Source organism: Echinops telfairi, unplaced genomic scaffold, assembly GCF_000313985.2.
Source record: "Echinops telfairi isolate 266 unplaced genomic scaffold, ASM31398v2 ScPeMD7_7469;HRSCAF=8507_0, whole genome shotgun sequence".
NCBI lineage: Eukaryota > Metazoa > Chordata > Mammalia > Afrosoricida > Tenrecidae > Echinops > Echinops telfairi.
Window position 1 is genome coordinate 18240270 of NW_022111372.1, and position 10869 is coordinate 18251138.

The 10869-nt window shown below is 37.0% G+C and overlaps 1 pseudogene; it reads right to left on the reverse strand.

Moving 5' to 3' along the window:
* Positions 1 to 1601: 1601 nt before the first annotated feature.
* The window catches only part of LOC101640618, a 79732-nt pseudogene continuing 70464 nt past the window's right edge, over positions 1602 to 10869 (reverse strand).

Consider the following 10869-nt stretch of genomic DNA (forward strand, 5'->3'; position numbering starts at 1 on the left):
AATGCATTTGAATCATGATATTGTCAAGAATATTGAAAGTACCATAGATTGCAAAAAAAGAAAAAGAAATATATCTTGTAAGAAGTAGAGTCAGAAATCCCTTTTAAAAGTAAGAATGGTAAGACTTCTTCTCACATACATTGGACATGCTATGAGGAAAGACCAGTCCCTGGAAAAGGACAGCATGCTTGGTAAAGAAGCAGCAAAATGGGACCATCAACAAAATGGATTGACACAGTGGCTGCAGTAACAGGTTCAAATATAAGAATGATTCTGAGAATGGGCAGGCTCGGTGTTTCATTCTGTTGTGTATAGAATCACTGTGACTTGGAAGCAACCTGACAATACCTAACAACAGTAACATGATTCATAATAGACATGATCTTTAAAATCAGCTAATGCTACACTGCAATATAGTTTCTGATATTTACAAATATAAAATGTTGAACTGCTTTATACCTATTTTCCACACATTTAAACTAACAGGAATAATGTATTTCAAGAAATCTTATTTGGAAATTTTTCTTGTAAATGATGGGCACAACAATAAAAATTAGTACTAGTCAGAGCCAAAAAATAGAAAAACAAAATGGAAATATAAATTTAAAATCAGACGCTAACTTTGAAATTATTTATAAAATGAAAAAATCTAAAAGTATGAATAAAATGAGGATGAGATGGAGGGAGGGAAGAAGAAATAAAACATCTATTACCCATGATGAATGAAGGACCATCATTACAGATCCTACAGATAGGAAAAAGCTAATAAAATATTTTGAGATCTTTAATGTCAGTAACTTTGACAAGCAAGATAAAGGAAATCACAATTTACTAAAGTTGATACAAAAATAAAGAGAAATCTGAATAGCATTAAAGAAATTGAATAATATTAAAATCTCACAAAGAAAGCTTCATACCCAGACGGTGTCACTGAGAATGTTTGGTAGCAAACATTGAATATCAATCTTAAGTAAACTCCTTTCTAATCTTCAAAATGAAAAGATGATTGAACACTTCCTTATTGATATTATGAGGTCAGCATAAACCTCATACCAAAATCTAACAAGAGCACTAGAAGAAAAAAATATTATAAATCATTATTCCTCATGATGTAGGTGCAAATATTTTAATCAAATATTTTAATCATTTTTAAATATTAGTAAAGCTGTTACACAAGATGTCTTTAAAATGTTGAAGAGCAACGATGTCACTCTGGGCTCTAAGGTGTGTCTGAACCCAGCCGTGGGATTTTCAATCGCCTCAGATGCCAGTGAAAGTTGGACGATGGATGGAGAAAGTCACACGATTGATGCATTGGGATTGTGGTGTTGGTATGAATATTTCAAGTACTGTTCACTGCCGGAAGCCAGAGTGCTGCTGAAGCAAGAATGAGCAGACGGTGTCTCTGGTACTTTGGACATGTTATCAGGATATTTCAGGGGAAAGAGCCCGTGTTTGGCGGCGTCATCAAAAAGGAGGAAGGCCCTCAGAGAGATGATTGACACAGTGGCTGCAACAACAGGCTCCAACATAACAACTGTGAGAAGGCTGCAAGACTGGCAGTACATAGTTCCCTTGTACATAGAGAGTCCGAGCCGCCTCTAGAAGCCCATCTTCCCTCTGGTCATGGAGTAGCCAGCCCAGCTTGGCCTCTCTGTTGATGAAGGACATCAGGCCCACGTAGGTCTCGACAGGAGGGGGCGCTCCAGCCCCAGCGCCGCGTTTGCTTTTCTGGGGCAGGACGCTCTTTCTGGGCCTTTTTTGACCGCTTGGATTAACAGGGACTTGAAGCTCTCCAACTGGCACAGAGATGCAGTCGTCTCATGGGCGTCGGCCATCGGGGCTCGATGAAGGTGGTGTAGGGCATGTTGGTGGACCAGGGTTCCACCTGTTGATGAAGGAAGGGCGACTCTGCCGGTCCCACTGGGTGTGCAGCCCAAAACCTTCTCCTTTGTTCAGGGACTTTGGCGGCAAGTGGAACTCTCCGTGGGAGGTGGTGTCCACAGCATTCAGGGCTATTCTGACCACCTGCTGGCGCTGGAGGTTGATGAAGTAGTATTTACAGATGGGCAGGGGCTGATCCGTGATGAGCACCAGCGCTCCTTCTCATTGTTCCAGTGGTCAACCTCGATCAGCAGCCAAACTGCAACCACAACAACATTAGTAAATCAATCTAGCAATGTACAGAAGGTTAAAACTTCATGACCAAGTGTTCAAGGTTGATATTATATCTTTAAGTATGTCATATAGTTGGTTAGCAGAATAAAGAAGAATAATCATAACTCCATCTCTATAGAGGCATGATAAACTCTTGGCAAAATTCAACATTACTCACAAAGCCCCAAAGTCATTTACTCAATCTTATATGGTTAGCTACAAAAAAAGCACAGCTAATATTTGACTTAATTACTAAATATTAAACACTTCCCCAAGATCAAGGATATTCATTCTTGCCATGTATACTTAATCTTTTTTCAAGAGGTCCTCAATATTGAAATAATGTTATGAAAAATCAAATTGGAAGATTGGAAAGAAATATATTGATTGGAAGATCTATATATAAATCTACATATAGATCCACATATATGTGTGGATCCATATATATGTTATCAATATATATCTATATATCACTGTATATAGATTACTGCATATAGATATTTAAAGATATAAAGATTGGAAAGAAGTATATTTACAGACTCCATAATTGTATACATAGAAAATCCTAAGAAGTATTATCAGATTCAATATAATCTCAATGTCCAATTAATTTATGCTGAGTAACAGAAAAATCTATTCATTGCCCATACACTCTGTCAGAGGTAGCATAATCATAATCATCAGTAAACTGCCAATTGTATTTGACTATTACCTGCACCTCAAAGAAACCTACTAATTTAGGAATAAATCATGTTTCTTGAGTAGCTATCAAAAAAATTGATTTCTTTCCTCAAGGCGTTTACTGTTTCATGAAATCTAAGGTTTAGATATACTTGCATCTTGCAACATAAATTCACAATTAATTAGAATACACCTGATATACTGTACTGCTAACCACAAGGTCTGTTTCCATTCAATAGCCACTCCACGGGTGAGAGATCAGGCTTTCTGCTTCTGTATTTGTTTCCAGTCTCAGAAACTCCATGGAGCAGTTCTCTGCTCCCCTATAAGGTTATGATGAGTTGGAAACGACTTGATGGCTGTGGGTTTGGTTTGAGTTTGAGCAACAATTTACAATTTCAGTCTCCACTCTTAACTTCTCATATATCTTGATTGTTCTCAAAGCCATTTACTGGTAAATAGAATACTAAGAATTAAATTCTAGAGCTGTTCATTTCTGGATATGGCAGAATCCTATAAAATTTTTCAGCTGACACAATTGCCATTTTGCCTATTATTTTAGATAATGTACTTAGAGAAGAAAGAGCACTTGGCTCCTTTGTTGTTTCCACTTTAGCAAAATCTCAAAACACGGCACACTCCAGAGACAGGAAATAAAGACCTTGACAACAGTTGAAAGAATTCCATGGATTTTAAGTTCTTCTTCTTATCCCATGACAGAAGTCAAGCTTCCTGGGACACAACTCTGCTACAGAGATCCATGCTAGATGGTAAATTGAGGGGGACACCACTTGTAAGGGTGGGAGGAAGCAGGATTGAGCAGAGGGAGAAATTGATCTTTGATGTGGTTGCAACAGAGGCATTAGATGATCTCATAGGGTGCTCTCAAACTGGTGGGACCTGTAATGAGGCTCTGAATTGAGGCAAAGGGCTAGGGCTTTTCACATTCACATTGACCAGTCTTTACCTGGGAATCCTCCCATCCCCAAAGACTGTATCGCCTTGGGCAAGGGGTTTCCTTTGGCAATAACCCTGACAATTCCTGTGAAGCTGTGAATTGTCCGTAGGTTCCCTCTGTGTAGCAGGAAGAATGAGCATTGTTGGTGCTAAGGAGAGAGCTTGGCCAGGTACTCCAGCATTTTGTACACATCATCGTACATTTTTTTAAACCCTGGAAGCAAAGAACTAGAGGAAGCTGTGACTCACATTAAATTCTAGAGCTCTAGAATTAAATTCTAGAGCTGTTCATTTCTGGATATGGCAGAATCCTATAAAATTTTGCACACAGTGCACACAGTGAAAGGGGCTTGAGGAAGCTCCCAGCTAGAAATGAGCAGCAGGCTGAGTTTTACACCTGCTCTTACAAAGCTAAATAAAAAAGGCCTGGTCCAGGTCTACGAGGGAACCCTAAAGCCATGAAGGGAAAAATTACAGATGTGAAGAAGTCCCACACATATTCCAAAGGAACAAAAACGCAAATAATTAGGCAGCGCACTTTTGCTGCCTCCCATCTTTGACTCATTACATACCTGGACTGACCTAGGTTACAGGAAAACCAGAACTATTGGTGAAGACTGCAGTCATTATAAGAGGTATTATCCAAGACAACTAAGCATAAGCTAGAAACTGGTTTTCTCAATAGATCAAGCAAAACCAAACTCACAGCCATCCAGTACTCTAACTCATGGCCACCAACAGGCAGGATAGAGTGGCCCGTGGGTTTCAAAGACGGTAACTCTCTTCCAGGACTAGAAAGCAGTGAGTATGGATGATTTAGCTCTATTGGCCTTGCAGTTGGCACCCCAATGGGTAACCCACTGTGCCACCAAAGCGCCTTCTCTCAACAGATGGAACTAGAGAAACAGAAGCTATATTTTCACCTTTTTCGTTGTTAGTTTCATGGTATGAGAGTGGAATGATAAGCTACTTTTTACTTCCTTTTTGCATACCTTTCATATTATTAAACTACAGCAAATGACATTAGAAACTGCATTTCCACTAACCACAAAACCAAGTCGTACCCAGTCAAACATAAAAAATGGCCAGGACATTATGGGTGTGCCATCCCCACAGTTCAGGGGTACAATGGCACTCTTGAATGTAAATACGACTCAGGCCGCCACACTTCCTTATCTTGTTTCTATTTGCATTTTATTCAGTCACTTGCCTTTCTTTCCATCTATAGCAGACTTTAAAGGTTTCCATTTTTTGCATCCCCAAATATATGAATTTGGGATATATTAGTTAGAAAATAAGTCAGTGTCGATAGGAAATAAAATAATAGTTGGGAAGAATCAAAATATTGCATCCCACACAAACAGAAACTATTCGAGGGGGGAAAAACACAAAGCTTTCCTTACAATGTTGCAAGACATGACTTGGGCAGTAACCTTCTGAGTCTGTGTAGCCACTGGATTATCCGGAGCTCTTTTGCGTGGGCCAGAATATTTGCAAATGTTTGGATAATTCAGGTCAGTATGACCCTTTGTGTCCTCAGTTCTTGGGAAACATGCTAACTTTCAGTGTCCAGGAGCATCTTCTAGAAAACCAGGCAAGTGGTTGTTGAAAGAAAGAAAGAAAGTTATTCCAAAACTAAAACTAGGCTGATAAGATTGGAATAAAAGTTTTATCTCTCAGACATTGACCAGAAGAAACTCATGATAGCGGAGATCTATGACAATCTTCTTTAAATAATAGGAACACTTTATTACATATAATTATTATTTTAAATGAACTGAAATTTCTCATGTATTTTCTTCATAACCTCCATCAGTTTGTTATTTTGTCCTTAAATTAAAATTAGTTCCAATAAATATCTGGAACATAGGTTCCCAAATTTATTTGGCCCACCTTTCCTTTTCAGAAAAAATAAATTACCCAGCACAGCCCTGGTAATTAAAAACTTCTGTCCTAGTGTACATAATCCATGATAAAATATAGTTTTCTGATTTTGCAGCCCCCTTGGATCATTCCAGGACCACCTAGTGCGTGATATTGCTAACCTTGGGAAACATGGAACTAGAGTGTTACTGTATTGAGTACTCAAAAAAAATGATTGATTTTGTATCACATCCACAAAATGTAATTCTGAAGAGCTACCAAAGTAGACAATCTGAAACATATAGCGTGTCAAACATTTTTTTCAGAAGAAATGGGAAAAATGTAGAGTCAGCTTCTAAAGCAGTATACGTTTAATTAAAATTTGAGGGCAGGTATAATATAGGAGAGATATCTAGGATGAGAACCAGAAAGAAGATTTATAACAATTTTCATAATATAAAGGGAAATGGTTAAATTATTTTGTACAGTAGTTAAGACTAAGGTATTGGAGCAAAAGTATCATAAAGTCACAGTCTGCCTTCACTTATTGCATATGCAACAAAATCTATATTCTCTCTGAGCCTCAGTTTATTTATCTGTAGTCATGGGACTAGTTCACAGTACGCATATTAGATGAAACATACAAAATCAATGAAAAGCAACTAGCTATTGTGAGTCAGAATTGACACACAATAGCTAGTGTTTCGCTTTGGTTTGGTATTATTCTTTCTGTTACATAAACATAAAAAGTACAATGAAACTTGTGCAAGTTGGAACTCTATGAGATTGCTTTATTTTCCAGATCTTGCAAGTTTTCCATGTTTGAGGGGATGCAATCTTACCACTTGTCTATCACCGTTTTACTGGAAAATATTTTCCTTCTCTGACAGCTTTCGATTTTACACAGTAACCAACTTTCACAGGTTTTACCATAATAATTTGTATTATTATAATTTCATTGAAAACATTTAAACAATATAGCTTATGACTGTTCTACACATTTTCATTAAACATGCTATTTTTGTTGTTAAATTTTTAATATATTTAATAGTTTTATTAACATATATGTTACATAGCATACAATTTGTTCATTCAATCATATTAAGAAGATTTGGGCAATCACCACCACAAGCAACTTCAGAACATTTTATTCTCATACTCATTGCTGTTAGCTCCCTTGCCATGCCCCTATCCATTTATGTTTCTGTAGATCTCCCTACCCTGGATTTCCTATATAGAAAATCATACAAAACAAAACACAATCATACAAAGCAAATAAACAAATAAAATGAGTAAACAAAACATAGAACAATATCAATCAAAGAGAAAACAGAAAATATCAAAAATTGAAACAATTTAAAAATGGGTCAAAAGGGAGATCAATTTATAGAGTATTACATTTTTACCTAACTATATCTACCATAATCAACTTTACAATGATCTATAAATGAGTCAGACTATGGCCAGAGGGAATTCACTGGAGACTTAATTTATGTGGGGACCCTGAAAATGAATTTGGAGTTTCCATTGTTATCCATTGCCTTCTGCAAAGTAGATGTTCACAATTGAAACTCTGGTACCATTCCATCCTCCCAATTTGGATGTTATTATTTACAATTACACAGGCTGGTGTGGACTTAGTTGATGCCTCTCTTAGACAGATGCTTGTATTAAGAGAAGCTCTTAAGATCCCAGACACTGTTCTTTCTGATTGCCAGGCACTATCTGGTTTTTTCACCACCCTTTGCTATAGCAACAATATCTTCAGTGATCTATTCAGGAGAGAGAGTGTTGAGTAGGGCCATGTCATAAGTACAATTGTATTTAGGTTGGGATAGAATCAAGTGTGACCCCAAAGTACATTCAAATATCTATGGTTCATATGGTTCATTTTAGAGAGCTGTCACTAATTCAACACAGAATATTTGAAATATAGAAACTAGCAGAAAATTCCAAAATTCACCCTATGAAGGCAGCATAACTCTAATACCAAAATCAACCAGAGACACCACAAACACAGAAAACTGCAGTCCAATATTCCTCATGAACATAGATGCAAAATTTCTTAACAAAATTCTGGCCAATCAAATCTAACAACATATCCAAAAAATAATTCATCATAACAAAGTGGGATTTGTACCAGGGATGCAAGGATAGTTCAACATTCAAAAAGCAATCAGTATGATCCGCCACATAAACAAGACAACGATTAAGAACAACATGATCATATCAATAGAAGCAGAAAAAGCATTTGATAATATCCAACACCCATTTCTAATAAGAACATTCAATAAAATAGGAATAGAAGGGAAATTCCTCAACATAAAAAAAGCCATATATGAAAATTCAATGACCTATATCAAACTCAATGGGGAGGTCAGTGGGGGGGACTTAAAACATTTCCCCTGAAAACAGGAACTAAAGTAGTGTGCCCATTATCACCACTCTTATTCAACATTGTGCTGGAAGTCTTAACCGGAACCATTAGACAACATGAAGAAATAAAAGGAATACACTTGTGCAAAGAAGTAAAATTATTTATAAAGATAATTAGATATATAACGAGAAATTAACTGTTATATCATATACAGATAAATATACAATACAAGAAATAAACAGTTAAATTAGAAAGCACTACAAATGGCTTAGTGCAACTCACGTCCATGAGAGAAAGTTGAGAGACTAGCAGTCCTTCAAGTCTCTGTCTGATGCCAGATCTTTCTCTATTTGTAGAGAGAGCTAGGCTATGTCAGCACAGCAGCCAATCACAAGGCAGGTCACCAACCGCCAGTCTCCAGCTCCAGAGATGTCTTAAAAGGACCTCAACTTACAGCAACATAGTCCACAGGCTAGGTGTCCCACAGGCAGTGTAGCCTTTAAATTGAGGCACAGAACAAGCAAGGCAGCCACACACTGGTCCGATGATCACAGAGCGAGAGACAAGAAAGGCAAGGCTCACCAAGCCATTTATCTCTCTGCCCTTCAGTCAATCCCACCTGCATTTATCAGCCAGGCTGGCACAATAAACTATCTCAATGTGAAACTCTTATTATTGGAAATGGTAGGATTTTATAAACTGAGAGCCCACAGATCTCCACAAAACGACTGTTGGAAATGATTGAGGAGTTTAGTAAAGTAGTAGGGTGCGAGATTAAATAGCAGAAATGCATTGAATTCCTACATACCAGTGAAGAGAACTGTAAAAAGACATCAAGAGAACACCACCATTGATATAGCCAGACAGATGATGAAATGCCTAAGAATAAACCAAGCCAAAGATTAAAAATCCTTTATAAAGAAAATGACAGAACATTATAACAAGCCTGCATTTAAATGTACTGCTCCTTAGGTCAAAAATCTAATATTCTATGACTTCTTCACTCAAAGAAAAAATAAGGAAACACTAAAGGAAACAGGAGAACAATCTACAAACAAGACTCCCCAGAGGAGCTCAACAGCAAAGTTGAGGTGGTAGAAGAAAAAAATTAAAAACTTGAAGATGATGGTGTCAGGTGTCACTGCTAGTTCTGACCCGTAGCGACCTTATGCATAACAGAAGGAAACATTGTCTGGTCCTGTGCTGTCCTCACAAGTGTTCTTACATGTGAGCCCATTGTTGCAGCCACAGTGTCAATCCATCGCCTTACGATTTTCCTCTTCTCTGCTCCCCTTCTGCTTTACCAATCATGAGATAGTCTTCCGTGAACAGGTCTCTCCTGACAGCATGTCCAAAGTATGTAAGACAAAGTCTCTCTATCTTTGACTCTAAGGAGCCCTCTGGCCCTACTTCTTGCAAGAATCTAAATAATTGAAATGATCCAATAGAAGACATTACTTTTTTTAAATGTAAAGAAAAATGAACAAATTGTATGGCACTTGTGGAAGACCATAAAGCAAGCCAATATACCCATGAAGGTTGATTGAGAAGAGAATGAATGAACAGAAATAATGTCTATAAACTTTAAAACCATGAAGAAACTTACACGTCCGCATATCCAAGAACCGAACAAACTCCAAGTAAGATAGATAAACTTAAAGACACCTGTGGTACAGTGAATTATGGATCTTCTAGCCATAGCCTTTAGAGCTTCCACCAAATTACTGGGTAGGACAATACAACTAGTGTATGCAACTCTAATCTGAGGATTGGTGGCATTTGCCATTCTGTTAGATATAAAATGAGCCATCTTAGAAGCAAAAAATGGGGGAGATCACTAGCAGCTTCCACATATATATGAGGCACTTGAAAATACCGAACTTTAGGTCAGGCACGGGTTAAACCAGAAGGTGACACCTTTGATTTAACACTTTAAAATGGTGTGTGACAGCAGATTTGTCCAATGCAATATGTCATTGATTTCTTGACTGCTGTTGAATGGGTGCTTATTGTGCATCCAAGTAAAATTTCATATTTGAAAACTTCAATGTGCAAAAAATGGAAAGCAAAGAATATTAATGGTTAAAAAATATAGCTCTATAAAAATTATGCTGAAAATCACATGATAAAATTTTGCAAGACTACCAACTTACTCATTGCAAATACCCTTTTTCCCAATAATATAAATTGTGACTACATACAAGTCCCTCGTCAGACAGAATACACGGGAATCAAAGCAATTACCCCTGTAGAAAGAAACTGTGGGGAAATTTAGTATCATCAGTCAGAACAAGACAAGAGGCTCACTGTGGAAGAAACCATCAACATCAATTGCATGTTCAAGTTGAAGCTGAAGTAAATTAAAACAAGTCCATGAGAGTCAAAATATGACCTTCAACCTACCTGAATTTAGAGATATTTCAAAATTACATACAAAGTGACTGATATAGGTGAAGAAAATGATGAAATAAAAGAGTTGTACCGAACATTTCAATGAGCATCACAAGAAAAAACAGTGCTATAATAAAACGTGCAAAGGCCTGGACTTTGTGGGGGAAATAGCGGGCAATATTAGTGATACTAAAATTTTATATATCTTCCAAAATTGCACAAAAATTTCCATTTTAATATCCTAAGTAAAATATCAAAATAAAATCCTGTAGTAAAATGTATATATGCGACTCACATTTATAAAACAAAGAGAAAAATTGTGTAGTGTTTTTTTGTTGTTGTTTTTTTAATCAATTTATTGGGGCTCATACAATTCATCACAATACATAGATCAATTGTGTAAAGCACATCTATACATTTGTTGCCCTCATCATTCCCAAAAT